Raw genomic sequence first — 10,564 nt, 5'->3', positions numbered from 1 at the left:
ACCCAGCCCCCTCCTATTATCTGCTGGAAAGACCAGCGGAGGAGAGGTGGCAGGTACCCCGACAGGGCTCCCGGTCTCTCTGGACTGGGCCACCCACCCAGCTGCCCACCCCTCCTCAGAACCCCTCCCCCAGCGCGGCCACACTCTGCCCCCTGTCCTGTCCCCTTCTTTTGTATTTGGAAACGTGTTGTAATAAATTCTGAGCTGGACGTTTTCTCTGCACCTCAGGCTGCCTCTTTCTTCAGGCTGGGGAGGGTGGGTGGGTGGTAGAGGGGCTTCCTGGGCCCAGGAGGTTGGGGAGTTGGGCCTGGAAAGTCAGACTGCCCGGGACTCACTACCCTGAGCCCAGCGGGCAGGTTGGGCAGGCAGCGCCCACGTCCCTGGCTGCACCCTGGGCTGTAAAGCACCCTTTTCTGTTGCTACATGCTACTGAAAATTCACATCACTTCAAACTGTGTCAAACGGAAACTCAGTTTTACCCCTTAGCTCCCCCCACCCCTCTCTCCAGAAGTAACCCCTGGGAACAGTTCCACGTGCCCTTGCAGAGCTCTGCGTGTGTGCACACGTGAGTGTGGGTTCTCTCCCCGGAGGCAGGCCTCCCTCCCTGATCACAGTGTGTGCGCGGAACGCGCTAGACCAGCCCCCATGGCGGGGTTAAGGTTCACATGCCCATGCGGGTTTACACAGTAGCTCTGAGCGCCCATGGTGTGCTACCCTGGGACAGATTTTAGACATGACCCCTCTGGGTCACTCCAGAGTTGGTCTGGTTGTTACCATCACAGCGGCTCCAATACACTGAGCGTTCACGGCACGCCAGGCACCCCTCTGTGTTTCCTGAGAACTTAGCGCCCGCAGTCTCCAGGCAGCCTCGCCAGCAGACCTGGGCCCCAGCCCCACAGTCCCCCGGCTAACGCAGCGCCAGTTCCCGGAGGGCCTCTGCCCCTTCTTGGAGGGTTCACCTGCTCACCCTACAGCTCCTTCCCCCTTTTCAAGCAGGCAGGTAGCCCAAACCAGTGACAACAGCCAGACCTGTGTCTCTGCTTGTGGGTGTGACCACACACGTGTGTGTATATGAGCACAAGGGCAAGGGGGTGAGCACACACGTGTGCGTGGTGTACGTGTGTTTCTGGAGGCCTGGGAGGAAGAGGAAGCGAGAGAAAATGAAAGGGTGAGGCTGCGGGAGAAGGTAGGGTCCTCAGATCTTGCATCTTCAGAAGTCCTCCAAGAGGCCAAAAGCTAGAGACACTGGCTGTGGCTCTGGCAAGGCTATCTTTAGCTCAGGAACATCTATTTATAACTCTGGCAGCCCCTTGAAGTCCATAAAACAGAACTGGAAAAAGCTGATAGTCGTTGCACGGGCACAGTGGTACTTCCCCTGCCCTGACGTGGGAGGGGCAGGTGACCAGCAGGGGTACAGAAGGCCTCAGGACCCTGGGGCCAGTGGCATCAGGGAGGCCATTTCCCCAGTCCCCCAGGTTCCCAGAGGTCAGATTCCCCAAGGGCTGAACAAGGCAGTGGGGAGGCAAGATCTCGGCCTGGTGGGCTGGCCTCCACCTGCTCTCGACCCGACCCCACAGCCCGGTCCCCAAACACCAGGTCCCCTGATGCTGGGTACCCCTGCTCCTGCCTCTGTGTTGCCCCGGCCCCCAAGCCAAGAGAGTTAGGCACTTGATGGGTCTTGGATGGCTGGACAGATGAGTGGGACGGGATCCTCTGTGGCTGGTCTCAGCCTGCTGACTGTGCTCTAGGGGCCGGGAAGCCGGCAGCCCTCACCTGGGCCTGCGCTCCTCATGGAAGCCCCCACAGACATCTGCCCGCCACACCGCTCAGCAACAACCACCAGAGAACTTTGGAAAAACAAGGTTTGTTACTCACAGAGCCTGGAAGATACACAACACACCGGGGATCACACAGAGAGGTCACAGGAAGAGAGAGAGTGTAGACCTGGGGTTCTGCTCTTATTGGGGTCAAGGCTGGGGGGCCCAGGGTTTTGAGGATTCACTCTTCATTGGTGAATTAAGACAAAAGTGGGAATTAAGGTATGTTTAAAGGGAAACATGGGGTCACACAAGGGATCAGTTATCTGTCATCCAGGGCTTTCTGAACAGGGACCCTCATGGGTGGGGTGGCCTGGCTCTTCAGTTGTGTAGGTGGCCATGTGTTTGTTCCAAATGGATGAAGTGGACACCTCAACAATCAAAAGCTTGACAACAATCAGGCACTTGACAACCAAAAAACCTAATTATCAGGCACTTAGACTGCAGTGGTGGACGGCTGGTGGGTGGATAGATGGATGAGTGGGTAGGTGAGTGGCTGGGAGGGAGAGAGGGCAGATGGATGGATGGATGGATGGATGGATGGATGGATGGATGGATGATGGTTGGGAGGATGGGTGATTAAGGAGTGGATGGGTGGATAGGGGTATGTGGATGAGTAGATGGATGAATGGGTGGGTAGGTAGTTGGGGGTGGAGACGGATAGATGGGTAAATGGGAGGGTGGGTGAGGAGATGGATGGATGGATGGATGGATGGAAGGCAGAGAAGGAGGGAAAGAAGGTGGGTGAATAGTAACATTCTATCACACACCTAGTGCACCTCTACCAGTCGGCCTTTTATCAAAGCTGTGTGCTTACCTCCATTCTCCCACTGGAACACAAGGCATCCGGTCCTTGGTACAGAAGGTGCCAGAAAATGTTCAATGAACAAGCCACAAACCACCAGTCTCAGAGCTGCACACCACTGTAGAGGCCCAGTCCAGCCCTCTCCAAGGCCCACGGAGGGGAACCAACTTCAGCATCCCCCAGAGTCAGGGTAGAGTGGGAGGCTGACTCAGTTCCCTGATCTCCAAGCTCCACTCTGACAGGCAGAGCAGCCTCTGAAAGTATCTAGGAAGTAGCTGGTCTCAGTGGCCCTCAGACCCCTTCTGCTCAGACCAGTCTTCTTGAGGATGGATTTGTCACAGTGCTTCTGAGGCTCAGACCTGAGGGAGCTCTGAGCAGGGGAAGGGTGAAGAAGGTGGGTTCTCAGGGAGGCTCTAAAGTCCAGGCTGTATTTGGAGAGGGCAGAGGTGGGAATGCGCATCGCTGGGGCCTTGCAGAAGTGGACCACCTGTGATGGGAAGTGAGGCGTGGCTCTGTATGGCTCTGAATGGCAGGCAGGGTGGGGGAATTTCTGCAAAACCGATGAAATATGGTCTGTCTGGGGCAGGGGAGAGGACTTCTGCAGTCAAGGAGAAGTCATAATATATCCAGAGGGAACTCTAATTCAAAAAGACAATGCACCTCAACGTTCACAGCAGCAGCATTTACAACAGACAACACATGGAGGTAACCTAAACGTCCATCAACAGACGACTGGGTAAATAAGTTGTGGTGTGTTTATACAACAGAATACTACTCAGCCATAAAAAAGAATAAAATAATGCCATTTGCAGCAACATCAATGGACCTGGAGATCCTCGTTCTAAGTGAAGTAAGTCAGAAAGGGAAGGAAAAGAACCGTGATACCACGCATATGTGGGATCTAAAAAAAAAAAGACACAAATGAACTTATCTACCAAACAGAAACAGACTCACATAGAGAACAAACGTACGGTTACTGGGGGGAAAGGGTGGGGGGAAGGAGAAATCGGGAGTTCTAGGTTTGCAGACACTCACTAGTACATATGAAACAAACGAGCTTCTTCCGCAGCGCGCAGGGACCGCACCCAGTGTCTTGCGGAACCCCATCGTGAACAAGGACACGAAAAGGAATGCACGTGTGTGTGTGTGTGTGTGTGTGTGGCTCAAGACATGACGCTGGGCACCAGAAACTGGCACATCACAAACTGGCTATACTTCACTTAGAGAAGAAAAAAGGAGACGCCGCAGAGCCTCTGAGGGTGTGAAGAGCGGGAACGGGCAGTGGGTGTCCCACTCTCCCAGACCGGGAGGGGGTATGCGCTGGGCAGACAGGCGGGCAGCTGGCTCTAACGATGTGATGGTGGCTTTATGAAGGGAGAAGGGAGAAGGGAGAAGGGGCAACAAGGAGTGGCTCCCTCTGAGGAGGGGACCAAAACCAGTCTTGGGCAGCCAGCAGGGAACCAGGCGGCGAAAGAGGTCCAGTTCCCGGAGGCAGCGCCGGCGGTGGGCGGCGGAGACAAACGCGCCCCCACCCCCACCCCACGCCAAGCGCACAAAGGCTGTGGGGCAGGGCGACGCCTGGGCCAGGCCTCGGCCAACCCTAGGCAGGTCCCTGGGGAGCTCCCTCCCGTCTTTCAAAGCAGAGTAGGCCTTCCACCGTCCCCCGCCAGGGGCCCGCGCGGAGGGGCTGGCCTCAGGGAGGCAGCCGCGGGCGGACATCGGCTTCTCCGTCTCTCTGCAAACGCCAAATTTGACTTGAACAGCGAAAGCCTTTCCTCGGGGCAGCCCAGCGGGGCAACCCTGGGAGCACGGGGAGAGCTGCCCCTTACCCGCTGCCTGCCTCGAATGAGGCGGGGCGTCTCCCCTTCGGCCCGCGGCACGTGCCCTCCCAGGGCTCCCCCCCTCCCCCCCGCCCCGGCGTCCCGGCCCCAGGCCGGGCGCGCCGCCCGAGCGCCCACACCTGGGGCCGCCCCCGGGACCCAGCAGGGCAGGTGACGGCCCGGGACCGGGGTGGTGGCACCACTGGCGTCGGGGCTGGTCGAAGCCAGACACAGCCTGACGCAATCGGCTGACGTAGCTATAAATAGCCAAGGAGAGCTTGAAATAGAAGTGGGGGGGAAGGGGCCGGAGTCCCGGAGCGCCGACGGGAGGAGAAAGGATCGGAACGCCTGAGGCCAGGGGAGAAAACAAAGCCCTGTTCTAGAGCCCCACCCCCGCCGCCGTCCAACGGGGTGTCCGCTCCCGGAAATGTTTGGGGAGGCAGGGTGAAGTCAAGCCAGCCGGGTTGCCGGAGGCGGGGGTGGGGGCCGGTGCGGGGCGGGAGGGGGCTTGTGCCGGCCACAGCTCCCCAGCCTGGCTCTCGGCCTCCCGCTCCCAGGGGGCCTGCGGGCAGAGCGGCCCCCCTTCCTGAAGTCTCCCAGGAGGGGCAGAAGCGAAACTCCGCCCTTTCCCACCATCTGATCTGGGGATCTGAACTTCAGGGCCTGCAGGACTGCGACCTCACGTGGGGCACAGAGGTGAAGGAGAGAACCTCAGGGCTTCCTCCTTGAGTTCCCCTTGGCCCCGTGACTTCACACACGGTTCCCACGGGGAGTTCACCCTTTCTAAGGTTCCCCCATCCAGGCGCCCGCCCTTCTCCGCTCCTGGTTTCTGCTGGTGGTCACCCGTGGGGAGGGGAGCTGGCAGGCTGGGAACGGATAAAGAACAAGAGGGTGGCGCGGGAGCAGCTGATAAGGCCCTTCCCTGTGAGTCAACCCTAACAGGAAGCTCCAGGAGGGGCAGGATTTGGGGCCCTAGGACGGGGAAGGGGAGGGGACGATGGGGGCTCTCACCTCTCCCCGCAGGTGGTGGCTGCCCTGCCCCTCCCCAAGGCCCAAGACCCAGTAGGGGGAAGAAGCGGCTGCAGCGCCAGCATGTGGAGTGGGCGCGGTCCCACCAGCATCGGCGGGGCTGCTGGGCTGGGCGGCGACGTCAGCCCAGGTGTAGGGGCGACCAGAGCGTCCTAGCTGGGGCGGGAGCGCCCGGCCTCTAGGCCTTCTGGAAGCGCCCCCATCACATTCTCAACCCTGGGGTCCTCCTCCCAGGAGCCAAGATCCCCCCCAATCGGCGCGTACCGCCGGGCCAGCCCCAAGGCCTGAGGGCCGGGAGGCTAGGCGCGGTGGGTGCGCCGCCGGCTCGCGCGGAGCTCATGCCGGGAAAGCCGCGCCCACCCCCGGACGCTGCCTGCCCTGCCCGCCGCGGCGCCCTTCATCCTCAAAGCGCCGCTGCCCCTGCGCTCCCGTCCTCTGCGCACCCTCGCTGGCCCGGGCCCCGAGCCGAGAGGGGCGCGGTGAGCACCTGCTCCGCGCGGAAGCCCGTGGGTATCGCCGGCCTCCGCCCCCGCCCCCGGCCCGGCCCGGCCCGGCCCCAGACAGGTAAACAAACACCTGACGGGCGGGGACGAGGCGAGCGCCCCTCCAGGCTAGGCCCGCCGGGCCCAGCGCACTAGGCGCTCCTCTCCGGCCTCGGGCTCCCACCTGGGCTCGCGGGTCACCCGTCCCCACACTTCCAGAACCCCGAGAGCAGCCGGCAGCGCCACCTGCTGCCCGCGCCAACAGAGGGGCAGCCGGTTCTCGGGCCAGGACCCCCAGCCTCCGCACATCCCAGGGGCTCTGCAGGCTGGAAGGGTGGCCTGGGAGTCCGAGTCTTCAGTGGCCTCCAGCCCCACGGCACCCTCCCCCCAATCTTCCTTCTGACGCCCTCCCCTTGGCGCGTCTGCAGCTTCAACTGCCCACAATCTCCACCTGCTCCAGCCGCCCTGCCCCGCAGCCACACCCAAGGCATCAGGGACACAAATGCTGTCAACTGCCACTACTGTGTCTCCAGCCAGATTTCATCCTTGGCCTTCAGACCCGGAAATGCCAAGCTGCTGGGTGCTACCTAGTCTCCCTTCCCTCTCAGCAACTCCAACTCCCTTCCCTGCCCCTGGCCCACAGCCCCTCACCCCTCCTTCCCCATCCTCACCCCACTGCCCTCCAGTAAGCAGCACCGTTCTTGACTAGGCCCGCAGCCCGCCCCCCTGCACCTCTCACCAACCTCCTGGCCTCTGGTTTCTGGCCTCCTCCATTGGTCCCTCCCCACTCCACTGAGCGGCCTACAAAGAACCCGCCTGGGGCCAGGTCCTCTTCTCTTCCTCGAAGGTGCCCCTGCCTGGTTCTGCTAGTGTCACTCCATGCTCCTCCGTGGCTCCCCCAGTCTTAGGTGCAGGACCTCACTCGAATCCTCCGTCCCATTGCTGAGCAGACACACTTGTCTCCCTCTGTTGGGGGTCTGCCTCTGCCCGCTCTGCCCAGAAGGGCCCAGCACTGACAGTCCCGGAGCTCTGCCTTCATGGTCAACAGGTATGCTCCTGTGTGTGTGTCTGTGTCCAAACGTCCCCAGTTTATAAGGACACCAGTCATATAAGATTAGGGCCCACCTGGTGACCTTATCTTAGCTAATTTTATCTGCAAAGACCCTATTTCCAAGTAAGGTCCCATTCTGGGGCACTGGGAGGGGAGAGGTAAGGACTGACATATCATTTTGGGTAGGACAGAGTGCAGCCAATGGCGGGAATCAGCCAGTAGGCATGGACATGACCAGGGGCGGCCCCGCACACCTGTCTCACTGCTCTGCTCAGCAGCCTGCTCTGGGCACAAGGATTTCCAGCTGTGGAGCCGGCCTGACTGCCTGGAGTCCTCAGACCAGAGAGAGCAGGCACCAGTTCAATCAGGACCAGGAAAAGCCACCAGGGACCATCTGGTCCATGGCTTCTTGCCCTTCAGGGTCCCCTGAGAGCATCTTCAAACACAGATCCCTGGGCTCCATCCAGACCTACAGAGGCAGTGGTGGGGGGGAGATAGGGCCCAGGAATCTGTATTCCCAGCTTCTCCAGGGAGCCTGCTGCATGTGCAGACTGGAAGATGTAGCATTTGGGGACCCCCACAACGTCTAATAGCCCCCGCCCATTGAATGGAGGAGACAGGGGTGAGCCGGAGCTGGCTAGTGGCATGTGGGGAGGAGGGCCCAGTCTCCTGACTCCCTCCCAGGCCTGCTCCTTTCACTGCCGCCTGCCAGGGCCATGGCATAGGGACCCTTAGCCTGTTCTGCCCCGACCAACCCAGGAACTTGAGCCGGGGAGGGCGCAATGGAAAAGGGCAGAGGCTGGGAGGCGGTAGCGGGTAGAGGCCATGGGTGGACAGGTGGTTAGTGCCCCAGAAGTAATCCCAGCCCCTACTTCCTCAGAACCTAAGATGGCTGCCCCCCAAAAGGGGTTTTCCTGCTCTCTGCAGGGGGAGGGGCGCTCTCCAGGCAGCTCAGCTCTTCTGCTACTGCCAGACAGGACCGCTCCAAGGGCTGCTCCCACGGGTGACCTCTTCCACTGTCTGCTCAGGATGCAGGGAGGAGAGCCCCTCTGCCAGGCAGATTGTAGAGGGAAGATCCTGGGCTTAGGAACAGATGGTTCTGGAATCCCAGCTCCCCACCTGCTCACTAAGGCATCTGGACACGTCCCTGTCCCTGTAAGAGTCCTTGTCTCCTTCCTGAGATCACTGAGTGAGTAAGTGTGGATCTGCAGGAGGGCGTCCCCCCGGCAGCTGAGGGACTGGAAGAGCTGATGCCTTGGGAGGGGGAAGGCCAGCAGTGGGTCGATGGGGGGCCACCCACCTCTGCAGATCCCAGGAGGCTGGCTTCCCGCAGTGCCTTCCCCAAAGCAGACCCCTAGGCTTCCCTGAGACAAGGAAACACTGACCTCTGTGATGGCAGGGACACAAGGGCTGCCCTCTCTGCTGCCCGGGCCCAGCTATCACTCACTCAGCCTCACCTGGGACTGTCCCAGACACAAGAACCAGCTCAGAAGGCAAGAGAGAGCCACTGTTCTCCAGCCTCGGAGTGTAGGAGAAAGACCACCAGGTGGCCCGGCCCGTGACAAGGCCTCCTGGCAGGGCAACCAGGCCCTGGGAGGGGACGCTCTGGAACAGCAAACTGAACACGCTCCCCACTGGCTGTCAGGCAGAAGGGAAGGCAGCTGGAGGGCGGCCCTCTGCCCACAGCACTGGCAGTGAGTGGGCCTATGGGACGGACAGACAGGGTCAGGCTGGAGGCAGTGCAGGAGAAGGGAGGACCCAGCAGGGCTCGATGCTTGTGCCCAGCATCAGCCGCTGAGAGTCAGCTTCCTCCCTTCAGACTTGTCCATGTGGTCACTCTTACCCTGGAAGTCTCATCCTCCACCCACAACAGAGGACAGCTTCCTTTGGGGGATTCCTGGGGGTCCTGCCTCAGGAAGTCCCCAGTCCAGAGCAAAGCATAATTGGGAAAACCAAGGCCCTGTTTCCCCACCCTAGAACTCCCAGCTGACACATGGCTCCAGGTGCCCCTCACAATCTGGGCAGAAGGCCGGTGTCTGGTGGAAAAGACAAGGTTGGGGATGGGCGTGTGTATCAGTGAGGATGGCCTGCTGTAACAGAGGACCACAAACCACATGGCCTATAACAACAGGAGTTTACTGTCTCACGGTTGTGGGTGGCGTCGGCAGGTCTGTTTCCTTCTGAGGGCTGCTGGGGGAAGGGTCTGGCCCGGGCCTCTTGTTGGCTTGCAGAGAGCCATCCTCCCCCCTGTCTTTTCTCACCATCCTTGCTATGTGCTCAAATATCCCCTTTTTATAGGGACACTAGCAATACTTGATTAGGTGCCCACCCTATTCTATGATGACCTCATCTTCACTAATTTAATATGCAATTATTCTATTTCCAAATAAGGCCACATTCTGAGGTCTGGGGGCTGATGACTTCAGTGTACCTCTTTTAGGGGGTGGGGGCCAATTCAACCCACAACCCCCAGCTTTCCTTGTCCCCATTGTAGGTGTCATCATTCTCCAGAGTCCTTACCACTTGTCGATGTACTATATGTCTTTCTTACTTTTTTCCTTGACCATCTACTCCCACTAGCCTGTAAGGTCCATAGGGGTAGTTTTGGGGTTTTTTTAATCTACCACTGCATTCCGGGCACCTGAGCAGGGCCTGCCACGTGGCTGGCCCTCAATACTTATTTGCCAAGTGACTGGATGAGTGGACAGAGGAAGGGCTCAGGGGAAACCCCTCCAGGTGCACCTCCCTGCCAAAACAGTGGCCCCCAAGCAGAACTGCATCTCCAGAGAAGTCATGGAGGTTAGTGCCACCACCAGAGACCCGAAGGGTGCAGAGGACGAGGCGCCTGTCCCACTCCAGTTTTACTTACTCGTGTGGTCTGTGCAGAAGATGGAGGCAGGTTGGTGATGACAACGGGTTATTGCAAGTTTAAAGCCAGGATGATTCCAGCTGCAGCTGCCCTTCCCGATGTGATGTCCTTCCTGGAGCAAATCAGTACAGTTATTACTCAGCTACAGATTGTGCAAACACTCCTCACCCCGTCCCATCAACCAGGAGTGCCCAGAGCAGTGAGCTGCCCTTGGTCACGGTTACTGGCAGACTGCTGCGGTCCTGCCGAATGGGCATCAGCCCTTACGCCCTTCCCCTGGGTTTAGTCCCTGCAGATGCAGGTTATCTCAGGACATCACATCATTCCATTACCTGGGTATGTCCCATTGATAGGCTGTGGGGCCCAGGACTTGGTGGTACTCTAGACACTGAAATAACAGACATGCTTGCCCAGGGGACAGATCTCACCAAAATTTAGGAACTTGCCACACTTAGGTGAAATTTGAGGGGTTCAGTCATCTGGCAATATCAAGACATTCCCCCCAAAGTGAAGTACAGGTTATTACACCTTGAGCACCTCAGCAATAGGAAGAACACAACCATTTTGATAAGTGTATCAATTAGGCAGTTGCCTTCAACTTCAAGTAACAGAAACTGGAAAGAACAGTGGCTTAAGATTTTTTTTTTCAGTTAAAGGAGGTAAGAAGTTCAGGACTGCTGTGGAGGTCCCA

The sequence above is a fragment of the Camelus dromedarius genome, chromosome 12 (genome assembly GCF_036321535.1).
Source record: "Camelus dromedarius isolate mCamDro1 chromosome 12, mCamDro1.pat, whole genome shotgun sequence".
Taxonomy (NCBI): Eukaryota; Metazoa; Chordata; class Mammalia; order Artiodactyla; family Camelidae; genus Camelus; species Camelus dromedarius.
The sequence above is the reverse complement of the archived record's forward strand: the minus strand, read 5'-3'. Positions refer to the sequence as shown.